Raw genomic sequence first — 11,739 nt, 5'->3', positions numbered from 1 at the left:
GAGAGTTCTGAGGACTGCGTAAAATCACTGCAGGCATTAACGTCATTACTGCTTCAGGCAGTAAGATGGATTAAAAGATGCCTCCTTTCCCTGAAAGTTTCTCAAGTATCACTGATCTGCTAAACATTCTGTTTATAAGCTGTTGTGTGACATAGCAAACTTCAAAACATCAACACTCCTTAAAGCATTAGAAAACTGCAGACATTGTTTATGGCAGGACATGGGACTCCTGACACCTTTTGGTTATCACCACCAGAGGATCTGCTGCATACCAACACACAAGGCATGACAACATCTACCCCTGCAAGTTGTTGGCTAACTTTCCCCTATTCCCAAATACTCTCATAACAAGGCCTTGATTTCTGATTTGCCCAGTTTGTCTAAAGACCATTCAAAGTGAAACAGGCAAAAATATGGTTAGGGCACTGGTGTGGGATACAATCAGTTCAAATTTATATTCCAGAGCCAGAATGAGAATTAAACAAGTTCCCCAATCCCTAGAGATAGACCTATTTCAGAATATAGCCCCCTTTCCTAGCCCAGAAAGCATCATCCCCTATGCTAGAAAGTATTTCCTCAAAACATTTTTGTCCCTCTAAATATGCATCTATCAAGAAAGTATTGCTTGCCTGCTCCTGAACAGAAAGATTCCCAGCAATAGGATCCAATCCGTCCAACTGAGAGATCTACCTTATCCTGTCATCTATTTCACACTGCTGGTTTCTGAAAGTCTCACTGCCAGTATTTGCTGCTTCCAGATGGTCAGTAAATAGCACACAAACAAAATAACCCTTGAATTTTCACATTACCATCTCTAGAAACTATTTATCCTGCACATCAAACATGTCTTTGATTTGCATTCTCAGAAGGGCAATAAAATTATTGCCTCTTATTAAAATGTTACGATATACACAGGGAAAAAAAAAAAAATATATATATATATATATATATATATATATAATTACACTGCCTATCTGTTCAAGAACCATGATAAACTCATCTGAGGCAACTTCCAAATAGGACTTAATTCCTGAAGGAAGAAAGCAAGTCTGTCCATGGCTTGCTGTTCAGAGGGCTGCAGCCCACAATATGCAGTATTTTTAAGAGTACTGGGCTACCCCATAGAATACTTCCAGTCCCCACAGACTTTTTTTTGTAAAATGGTGCTCCATCTGGAGCAATAAATTTCTCTTGCCTCAAACATTAAACCTTCTTTAATCCTACAGACTAAACAACAGGTGGTAGATTATTTTTCAGAATTAGCAGCCAACTGCTAGAGCATTTTCAGCCCAGTTACTTCAGTATGAAGTTTAAATTTCATAGCTTAATGGCAGGCTACGTTTCTTAGCATTAGAAAACAAAGTTGATCCCAGTAAGAGACTATTTCTGCACCTTTGTCTCAAAGCTTGCTGTTGGACAACTTCAACAGATGGACAAGTCCAGGCATGCCTTGCACAAGTCCATGAAATCTTTTGTCTGAAAACTTGCAGACCAAGGGTGAGAAGAGATAAGCAGCCACCAATGAACAACCTTTTGTGGGCACATCTCGAGGGAGATAACCATCCAGACAACCTGCATGCCCACAAGTGCTGCATGTGACTCTAGTGCCCAGGAATGCCATGCTGGCAGAAGAAGAGGATAAAAAAAGGCACCTGCAACCAAGGAGAGATGTGCCTGATATGGGACACCTTGTGGCATAATATATACCTGCTGCCTGATTCTCCTAGGCCTACTAACTGAGACCTGTCTGTTTCTCTTGGACCTGCTGTTGTTTGCCTACTGTTTACCTGCTTGCTGCCCAAGGTTGGCCATTCTGCCGCCGCTTCCCCCTGCACCCTTACTTCTGCATCAGCCCTGGACCATCAGAGTGGAGCAAAATGGGACTCTGATGAATCCTTAGTGGTGACTATCCTTGCTTTGCATAACCATTGCTCTTTTCCTATTGCCTGCCTTTCCTTCCCCATGGCCCTAATTTATAATAATTGCGCACCTTTCCCTTTCCCATTGCTTTAACTGATAATAAACGGATCAGACAACATTTGACTTCACTTAGGTCTCCCTTCTTGCTCTGATAATCTGAGACAATCCTATGAGACGTGCGTCCCCATTTCTCCAGCCCCCACAAAGTAAAGGAAACTTCATAGTCTTTCTTTGAAAACAAAATACACTTCCTGCCATTAAAACTTCGAACAGAGTACTGTGCTACTGCAAGACATAAGAGTAAGATTTTCAAACGCATTCTGAATTTTCCTAACATTTTCTCCAACCGAGCCTCAGAAAATGAGCTACCCTTGTACTAAAAGGAGACAAGTTTAAATCAGCATTCAACAAAGATAGCACATTATTTTTGTTCCTAGCAGATTATACAAGATATGAAAAACATTCCCTGTGTTGTTATGAATACTGAGAATACAAAAACACACCCTGAACTCTACACAGTATCAGCTGAATTCAGTTTAGTACTTCATATGTTTCAAATAGTTCTGTTCTAAATTTAATCGATAAATAAATTAGAAATCACCAAAGTAGCACACGTTTTTGAAAAACTTTTCACACCAGATGACAGGAACGTTTAATTCCCATTGCCATGATAATACCTTAAAACTGGACTTTTCCAATTTTGTAGTTGACTTCTTGAAGGCAGACCTTTGTCCCCAAAATTCCTATTTCAATAAGCTGGCATTTTCTGATTAAAAACGTTTCCTCAGGAAAATCCTGACAAGCTCTAATGCTAAGCACTTCTGAAAAATTCCAGTGCTGAGTGATTTAAACCATTATCTTTGAGTTGTATAGGTGTGTATTTTTAGAAGCGTCAGTTTTTACATGGATGGCCATTATGGGTGCTGCCATGGGAACAAGCTAGCAGCAGGCTATCATTAGGTACTTGAGAGCCCAGACAGCAGCTCAGCCAGAGGCGTCTCCCTGCTGTCACACAGTCTTATGTACAAGTTGTCAGGTGAGCTGCTTAAGGCAGTTGCCTCCTTGGTGCCCGCTGAGAGCAGAAGCCTATGGAGAAGCCGATGGGGTGCTTTGGGCTCCTCCTCTCAGCTAGGGGAGGGCAGCTGCTGGTCTGAACAAAAGGCTGCAGCGTCTCCACAGCTCACCGTAGAGGATGTGGATCGTGGTAATTAGCAGAACTATCAGGTGATGATAGCCATGCTCTCTTGTAGACTAGCTACCCCCACGGCTAGACTGGGGGCAAGTGGTTGCTTGAGGAGCGCTCAGCATTAAAGCTGCCTAGGTTATCTAAGGCCAAAGCTTTTCATCCAAAGCTACATCTCAAAGAGGGTTTTGTTCAGCTTCAGCTCAATTTACCTTCAGTCTACCATCAAAAGCAGAGAGAACCATCTGCCTTGTAAAATTCACCTCCAGAATTACAGATTTCTTTTAAGTATATTTAGACACAAAAATAATTAAGGCATCACTATATATTGAGTGTGTTAATTGAAAAAAAAAAAAAAAAAAAACCCACCAAATAAACAAGGACTACACACTTAACTTTAATTAGCAACTGCTGAGAATTTACTTTGGAGCTTGTCATGCTAGAACTTGCTGCCAAGGATATTTTGCCACACATTTTCCACATTGTTTTGAAATGAGGGGAGGATGTGGTCTATTGCATGAGGTTATATATGTTAACACAGTAGGTGTAACTTTTGATGTAATTCTAGAGAAGAACAACAATGGTGGTGACATGATATTTTTGTTCTGCTTAAATAGATGATGGACTCCAAGCCTTACCAGGGCTGTTTGACAAACACATTACACCTCTCCTGCCTCATACTCTCAAACTGCTGAAGTAACAGGAGCCTCTCCAGAGCTCAGACCCACTCCAGCTGCTACCTCTGCTCTGTCCTCCTGGCTGGCTGTGCTGGCAGTCCCCTAAATACCCTGGACCCTGGCCACATGGACAGCAGCCCTGCTCTGCCACAGAGCTCTTTGAACTTATCGCACACATCACACAGACTCCACCCAATGTAAGGACTTACCAAGCTCTTTGGTCATCTGTCTGCCATTTCTTCAGGCATATCTTTGCTCTGTCCCTTATGTACCCTTATGTATCCAAGGATATATATTCATAACAAAGTCTTCCCAGTCACTGATCTAATGTTGTGACCACTCAAGCAGGCAGATGTCTGCTTTCTCACATTTAGTGCTATTTTCCCTGGTACCTTTATTTTCTTTCTTTCCATCTCCAGGCATTTTATGCTCCTATTGCCAACCCATCCATCCATTCCCATTACTCATTAGACTCCTTTTTTACAACATTTCCTTTAGCAGCTCAGCTCAAGAACTGCCAAAGCTCTTCCTCTTCCTGTACTATGTAAGGCTCTCCTCTTTTACTCTAAAAACCCCATCTTGTATGGTTTCTAACAGGATTCAGCTCATCAGACCGGGCTCCTCACCAAACCATCCAGGAAGGGAGATTGAGTAATTTATTCCCCCAGTTGTTCTCCACAAGGCCTTGCTGATGAGAATACAAATGAACTGCTAATTAGTGATTTATTATTAGAGCTTGATACCTGTAATGTAACATCAATAGCAAGGCAGGGCTATAGAATCTGTTAGTTTATAGGTCAGACTAGGCTGCAAGTCTGCTTACACTGAAAGACAGAAGAAGAATAGGTCACACGCCATTTAAATTAAAGCTCCAGAGTTACTGCATTTCCTTTGTATAGTCAATTCTCTAATATTAGCGTGTGTGTATTCTTAAAAGACAGAACTGCCACAAAGACAAGTTATTCAACACCCACGTCTTCTACCTGTGCTTTGTCTGCAATATTTCCAGACAATAACAATAAACACTTTAATTTTAACCTTAGCAATAACAAAAAGACAACAATAGTCCTAAAAATTGAATACAGACATGAAAACCCACAAGCAAAATTTTCAATTAAATTAAGTACCATTTCTTTTTTTTTTTTTTTTTTTTTTTTTTTGGTTCTTGACAGCTCGAAAGTTGATGGCAGGAGGAAATTATTCCTGGTTGAACACTTTGAGGTAAACCCAAACTACCTGCTCTTTTTTCTTTTGAAGCAGGCTTTTCTCAAAGCCAGCATTTGCATGAGTGGGATTATTAACTTCTAAAAGGCAGCCCCCATTATCCCCTGTTCTACCCTGTTCCCCCTCTACCCTGGGGGGAAGGTGAGATGATGTAAATGAAAGATAGTGCTTGTGCAAAATGAAATTTTCTCAAATTGCAGAATTTCTACATTCCCATGGTATGCAAGGAAGATAGGGTCCAAATATACAGAAGTTGTACACAAAGTAGGCAAGGGGAAAGAAGGTTTAATCCAAAGGAATTTTCAGAATGCAGCATTTCAGCAGGATCTTCTCTATCTCATTACTGGAGCGGAAGAAACAGAACTTTCTTGGGCTACACATGCCTAGCAAGTAAGTAATGCTACCCTGTTTGAAGAAGGAACAGTGGACTGCTAGTGTTGAGAAAACACTGAAATACTCAAGCCAAGCTAGCCTGGTCACTCATGTGTTGCTACAGGGACATTTTCAACAGCACCTTTGAGACAGCATGAGAGATGTCATCAAGCATCTTATGAGTTTAGGCATATTTGATACCAAGTAATCTGCCACGTGTTCTCTTGTGCTCTGATCCCAAAGCTTTAATAAGCCTACTGAAAGCCCAAATACCAGAAAGATTTGGATATTTTCACTGCTCTCATAGTAAATAGTCTATTTTGCCACTCGTTGCTACTGCCACATACACACCTTCAGGTGAGGGTTCGAACTGCCATTATGTAACTTTATTACCTGGTAGGAGATAAACCATTGGACTTATTATCCATTACTGCTACCTGGATATGTTTCCTGAGGGAAGCACTCCACTAATTCACACTCTTGTCATGTTTGCTGTATAGTATCTAATGTCGTTTTTCTAAATTAGATAAATAAAATATTTATATTCAGTGACCTTGAAAAGAAATGCAGGCTACCAGCTCAAAGTGAATTCCATTGAATTTAATAAATATTAATAGAATACAACAAGCATCAGAGCAGAAAACGAACGACTGATACACTCCTAATGAGTGCAGAGGCATTTATTATTTAAATGACCATTAGAAACACTCAGCCTTTTGTGGAATTCAGGAAGGAGTTGTAGACAGATGCTGCTGTATGCAGGAGATTAATCATTCCTTCTGTGCAAAGCAGGACCAATTAATTTATGTTGAGTTTTTGTTTGTTTGTTTGTTTGCTTTGTTTTGTTTTCTCCTTCTCCCAATAAAGAAAGGCAAATTCAAATTAAAATCTGAATCTTTTCCTGGGTATCTAACATGCAGTAGGAAGTACTGCTATGGCTGCTGTGTAGAAAACAACACTTAACACACACACTACTGTTTTACTAATCTTTGCATCTTGGGATAGCAGCTCTGATCAAGAATGGAAACTGCTGGGCTTTTCATCAGCAGTGTAACAGACACATACAGGACTGGCTTTTAGCAAGGACTGGCAAGGAAGTTTCATCACACTGGGACCTGGGTAAGACTTGTTTCTAACACTTGATTAAAACCAACAAATCCATGGTCATGGATATGGAAATAAGGCCATAGCACACAGTTTTAAGCGTTGAAATATAAATGGGCAATGATATGCACAACTATTTGCTTCTTATCTACTGTGACTACTCCCAGCATGTATTAAACACCAGAAACTTAGAGTGGTCCAATCCCACTGTCTGGCCAACTGTCCTTGCCCTAACACTGACCTCCTATACTGGCACCAAAGGGTTAGACAAGCTGCTTACTTATCAGGTCTGCACCTCATCTCCCCAAATTAGAAACTGAAGAACACTGTTCGGCATACAACAACAGGCCAGAGGAAAAGGTTTCAAGTTAGCACTGGCATAAACAGACCCTGAAGTCAGACAAAGGCTTTAAGTTGCACATTGCACATTTTATATTAGACTGAGCAATCACAGAGATCTGTCACGCTGAAGTTCTGATGCTGCTTTCAATGTAATTCTGATTATTGCCAAGGAAATTTGGAGATGAAAAGAGAAACAAAACAAATCATGTCAAATATCGTGCTCACTAGGATACAGGGCAAATAGAGAACACTGATTATTTTTTCCTATTGATATAATCAGTACTGCTTGGCATCCGAAAACATAACTTCCAAAATGAGAGAATGCTATTGAACATGTTTTTCAAATCAGACAAAGTGAAAATGGAAATAAAAATTAACTTTTTTAAGTAGGTAAAGCAGCAGTGTTAAAGGCTTAGTAGCATTTGCTTCTGGTAAATCTTAGCAAAAGATAACAGAAAGCTGAATCTCTTCAGCGTCCTGTTATTAAAGATAAATACAGCAGAAGAGGTGCATATCTTATCTCTCTTGCAACTGTATGTCCTTATTTTCACACCTTGGTTTGCTCGCTGTTAAATGAGAAGCTCTTGCTTTATGGCTGACTTATAAGGATTTGTTAACTAAGAAAATTTTGAAAGGTTATAAAATTTTGAGTAGCCCGAGTCTGCTTAGATAAGACTGGAAAAATAGGTAAGATATTTGATGGGATAGCCACACTACTCTTCCCTGCTGATGGGCAGGTTGCTCACAAAAGGCTGGGGACAAGAGGCCTTCTGCCTCTTCTGCCCCACCTAAGCCCCTGAGTATTCACTGTCACAACTGGTGCCACCTGGTGAATGGCATCATCCCTGATATATAAAAGGTAAGCTCACAAGATTTTTCTTATAAACTTCAGAGTTTAAAAGCGAGAGCCTCATTTAGCATAAATCAGCAAAGCAGCACTCATTGCTGGAGATCTATTTCAATGAAGATTTGGCAAAGAAATGACCAAGCAGAGGGTAGGCTGGCACTGTTGGAGTAAAAGCTGGGGGAAAGGATGACATTTAACTTTAAAGATTGAATTTGTAAAGGTCAGATCTCCAGATGCCTGTACATCATGCTGGTCAAGTTATTTCACAATTGTCTAGATAAAATCAGATGTTTACTGCAAGGCAGATAGTAATCACCTACTTGAAAATCATGGGAAAACTTGCTAGCAGCTTAGAAGTCCCTTCTAAGAATAAAACTGCTGCTAAAGTGTTTCTTTTTCTTCTTTTTTCTCCCCCTACATCTCCAAATTCTCCACAACAGCTCATGTGAATTCAGTGTTAAGGAAAAATACAGACCTAGATCTTCAGAGACTGAATTAGTAAATTAATCACCAGCACAAATAGGACAGGTAGTAGCCGGACAACTTGTCGAGGGTAACTTCTCAATACTTTCCACGATGCCACAACACAACCACATGTGCAAACAAGAAAAGTTCTGCCATTTAATCCTCTTGCTGCTAAACACAACACCAGAATCTGGCAGCTTTTGCCACAGTTCATTCATATGCAAAGCCACCTTTCAGCACCCACTTAGCATTGAACAGGTGTTTACAGTCAGTCGACTTCACTGCTTTCTATCTCCACACAAGCACAAGCAGGAACACTTTAGGCTTTGTGGCACTGAGCAGAAGCAGGTGTCTTGGTGCTGAATATTTGCACGCTAGACAACAAAAAGATCCTCTCCAGCAAGGCTCTGAAGGCTTTTCTATCGACCCACAAAGACATTAAACAGAAGGCAGGGACATGGCAGAGATTAGAGTGCTGGCATAGCTTCAAACCCTGGTCTGCCACTCACCTCCTCTGATCTCAGACAAATGATTTAGTATAATGGCACTCCTTTGCTTCTCAGAGATGCTGCAAGAAGCACAGATACAATGGAGATTGAAAACCTTGCTACCACCTACAAAGAGGTGATGGGTCATCTCTGCATCTGAAATTAAGAGCTATTTTGGGGGAAAAAGAGCATGAAAGTAAAGCACACTCAACTATCTTTCCATGGGTTTGAATCACCTTGGTATTTTCACACGTCACAAAAGAAAGCCTTGCCAAACACAGATATAACTCTCCATGTTAATAGGAGATAAATTCACGTTATACAGCAAACATTATTCATTCCTCTTCAAACCAGAAGGTAGCTTAGCAAATTCTAGGTAGATTGTAAGGAGAAAAATTAATAGATAAGTATTTTCTTAGCTAAGTAAATGGCAAAATGACAACTTCTACCCAAGCATGAAGTATTTCCATCCAATTATCTCTTTCAGTAAAATCATTTGTCTGCAATACAAACTGATATTTGCTTTGCAACAGAAACTACAAAAGCACTCATATGCATCTTTGGAAGAGCAACAAAACTTTGGGCCTCTTAGTCACTAGGTATAACTGCACAGAAACATTAATACCTCTGAATTTTATAGAGCTTACTTTACACCCTCAGTGTCACTCCATGTATTCCTCCTCAAGAAGACAGTAAACACTGCTGAAAACCTGCTTTTCTGACCAGATAAAGGGACATTCAAGCCCCCTGTGGCTCTCACTCACAGTTTAGTTGCAGACAGATTAGTTAGTGGCCAAAACACTTCCAAACTACCCATGATGCGCATTCAATATGGGTATTCAACATCCTTAAATTTCTCTTTAATCAATCTGGACTCCACTTTTGTGTATCCTACAAGCATAAGACTTAGTCTATATGAACAAGCACATTCAGGTGAGCAAGTACCTGAATATGAGAAATTTTTCTTCACCATCTGATACTAATTAACAGAGGCCAGGATGAGTTTCCAGTGGAGTTTTGAACATCTAGTTTTACTCAGGATGAAATGCTGTCATTACTAACAGTGATTTTCACTATGGCATCAGAACTTGTAAACAGTCCACAAAGTCCACATAGTCCTCTGCACTTGAACTATGAAAATAGGCCTGCAGTGACTAGAAAATATTTTCCAGTCTGTCGGTTGACTTCTCACTAGCATCAGAAGTAGTAGAGCCATATTGTTATGATCAACAGAAATGGTTTTTTGGACCTCCTCAGCTCTAGCTGGCCTGTGACAAACCAAACATCAACAGAAGAAGCTGCAGAGAGCTGAACACCAGGGGTCTCAAAACAGTGAAAAGCCAGCTTCAAGCAGGGGCTTAGTTAGGCAGACACCTGGTGCTGCTCTAATCATCTCAGCTGATGGCCACTTCCCATCATTACAGCTGTACGAAAATCATAGAATCACCAAGGCTGGAAAAGACTTAAAAGATCATCCAGTCCAACCGTTCACCTATTACCAATAGCTCACACTAAACCATGTCCCTCAACACAACCCTGAATCCCTTCTGAATGATCCCTTCTGAATGATCCCTTCTGAATGATCCCTTCTGAATGATCCCTTCTGAATGATCCCTTCTGAATGATCCCTTCTGAATGTCACAGGCTGTGTGTTACATTGCCTATCACTGCAAAGATGGCAAACATCACGGTTCTCCCATTCCTAAAGCAAAGGGTTCAGATGTGCAAGAGTTTAATCTCTTGCAGTTGCTTTTCCCAAATATTGCTCGGTGGAGTGCAGTACACCTCAACTTGCAATGCCTGTTTAACCTATCTCCCTTTCAATAAATAAAGAACAACTTCAAAATAAAGAACAACTTCAAAAGAATCCTAAAATTCAACTCACTATTCTGGTAAAAAGAACTTAACCAAAATAATATGCTGTAAAATAGAAGGCAGACGGAATGCCTCCTATGTTATATGAAGGAACATAATGAATTTAAATGTTTAACAGATGTTTTTAGTGTTCTGAAAAAAATATATATCTGGATACTGTATATGGTTTTTCAATCTTCTAATCATTTCCACATTCCAGAAGAAGCTAATCCCTGTGACTGGCCATTGAACAATGCTCTAAATTACAGGTAAGCATGTGATACCATAGAGAAAGCAGTTTAAAGCCTTTCTTTATAGAAATCATTCTTGATTGAAGCATCTATGATTTGGTTTATTCAATTGATACTAAAACCAGTTTCTCGACGAATACAGCTTCTTACACAGTTATTTTATTTCAAAGCTACATGTCTGACCTGCATTTCAAAGGACGTTGGGCTAAACATGCATTAAGACCTTTGACTCACAAGATCATTTTTACCTGTGCTGAAGTGTAATTGGAAAGGAAAAAAAAAACATAAGCTAGAAGCATGTTTCCTGCATTAAAGAAATCATACGTAGTAGGAAAAAGACTCCGCTTCATCCCCACTCTATTTTCTTTTTTTTTTTTTTTAAGTGCAAAAAAATATATTCCATATTTTATGTCAATATCTAATTAGGCATGTGTTTAAGAGCTTTGTTTAAAGTTATGCCTGTTCAGCAAAAGCAGAAGAGTCTCACAGAATTCAAGAGTACATAAGCATATACTACAATACTTTGAAGAACTGCTTTTGATTCCATGGAGAAGAATTTCAGAGGGAAAAGAAAGTCTCCCTGAGTTATTAAACTGAATTGTATTTATGATTTCTGATTTACTGGAAAAGAGTCCATCTGCAGCACTTAATTTCTAACAAAGAAGCTCTGCAATTACCTCTTGGATGTTGCCAGTGTAAACACAACAGAATGCAAACAGCTGCTTTGCAGATTAGGATTAATGCAGCATACGATATATCATTAGAGGGCATGTATCACTAAAGGTTAACCCTCTGCAGCAAAAGATACTAAATAGGCTTTCTATTGAATACCCTAACAGCAAAGCTGAGGAAGAAAAATCCTACCTCAGATGCATGATTATTTATACTGTATACACAAATATCCAGAATTTGATGGGGTCTTTACATTTCACCTCTGAGCACCACATCAGTAATTCACAACAAGCCACCACCAACACTGCTTTTGAATGCAAGCTGCTGTGAAAATTAAGCA

Source organism: Lagopus leucura, unplaced genomic scaffold, assembly GCF_019238085.1.
Source record: "Lagopus leucura isolate 7727_CA_CO unplaced genomic scaffold, USGS_WTPT01 Super-Scaffold_100004, whole genome shotgun sequence".
NCBI lineage: Eukaryota > Metazoa > Chordata > Aves > Galliformes > Phasianidae > Lagopus > Lagopus leucura.
This window is presented reverse-complemented; position numbering follows the sequence as displayed.